Below are 1788 nucleotides of genomic sequence, written 5' to 3'. Positions count from 1 at the left end.
CCTTAAAGAATTTTTTTTTTTTTTTTCATACTAAATACACCCTTAATTTGTATCACTTGTTAACAAAAATAAGCCTATAATTTTTACATATATCACACTTGAATTTTGAATTTTGTCAATTTTCAAGCTTAACTTTTGTGAGCTTAAATATAATTTGCATTATCAAAAAGCTCTACTTCTTTTTTTTTTTATAATCCCTAACATAAGTGATCCTAAAACTCATCGAGCACCTTACTAATCGTCCGGGTCGTAATCCCCCATCCCACGACCAAAAAACTTTTACTCAAAACTCAATTAGAATGGAGGAAAATTAGGATGGGGGGCCCAGAAAAGTCGATTCCATTTGAGCAAATCTTTACGCTCAAGGCAGATGGGGCATAGCCAACCTGTAAACACAACCTTTATTTACCCTTTTCTTCTTTTCTTTCTGAAAGCAGACAGCTCTTTTTTGCATGACCAGAGCCAGACCAGTTGTACTACTACTTCTCGAGCAAGGTCTATGTGGTCGGTCAGTGTGGGTGCTAATTCACCCAAGCTTACTGTTTGTGCACACACATGCATGCTAGGGCTGAACCCCACCGCAGCAGCCACTGGACCAGCGCGTCAGGATCTTGGTACATCCTCCGTGAGTAACGGTCAATTTTTTGACCGTTGAGCACTTGAGTTGTGAGAGAGTGACTCGTTTAAAACTTTTATTGAAAATGTTGCAACCCACTGTGCAATGTTGGATTCTTGCTTGTAAAAGTGATTTCTCTTTACGTTCTCTAGAAAGATTACATCAGTATATAAAAAACCAACTTGAGAAAGCTTCTCAAGCTTCTTTATGTCTAATCAACCAAATTGGCCCACTAGAATAAAGATGAATGTACTAAAAAAAATCAATCAGTTTTTATCCTATAGTGGGTAATGATTCAAATGTTGATGGATTATGAAGTGTACTTTGGTATAATTTTTTCCATTGATGCATTCTGCTCAATAAATAATTGCACTTTAAAAAAGTAAAATTAAAATAAAAATGTATGTATTTCCTTATGTTAACTAGTGTTCTTAAGGCAACCGATAAAAAGAATATAATAAATTCCATTTATATTGGGAAACAATAAATGTTGATATATAAAAGTTAATAGAAATTTGGACCATTTTTTATTGAAAGTGGATCGACTACGTCGGGAATTCTAGCTACCTTAAGAAGGGTTTTCCTTAGGGGACTTGATAATAAAACTCCTTCTTCTCAAAGATAAAGTAACATTGAGTAGCTATCTTTGAAAGGTGATTTGGCCATGATAGGTTTTACTCACGCTAGTGTCAATAAGTAAAATAACCAATGATGATCTAACGGAAAAAGATGAGCCTTGCTTGTGAGACATTTTAATCATAAAAAATGTTATGTGCATAATCTTACTAATCATGGGACTCTCAAACTATGTTAAAAAATAAAATAAAAAATAAAAAATTATTGTGTATTAGCTTCCCCTCCTATAGTGATTTGTGGATTCACAATCTCATTAAAATAGATGTAGAATAATTTAAATAGATTAAGAAGATTAGTTTATAAGAAAACAATCTAAATAGCTCTTTAACGCAAATAGGTTAAACAAATGAGATTATTTCGCTTTTTATAATTTGAGAGACAAAAAATTTTAGAATTAATTTTTTTTCCCGATAAATTGTGATTAAAGTAGTATTACTTTCACATAAACTCATCACCAATAATTAACATTGTGGATCATATTATGCCCATTCGATCACATGCCCTATTTATTTCACTTGCCTGAAATAGGTAAGAGT

This window comes from Quercus robur, chromosome 5 (genome assembly GCF_932294415.1).
Source record: "Quercus robur chromosome 5, dhQueRobu3.1, whole genome shotgun sequence".
Classification (NCBI taxonomy): Eukaryota; Viridiplantae; Streptophyta; class Magnoliopsida; order Fagales; family Fagaceae; genus Quercus; species Quercus robur.
This window is presented reverse-complemented; position numbering follows the sequence as displayed.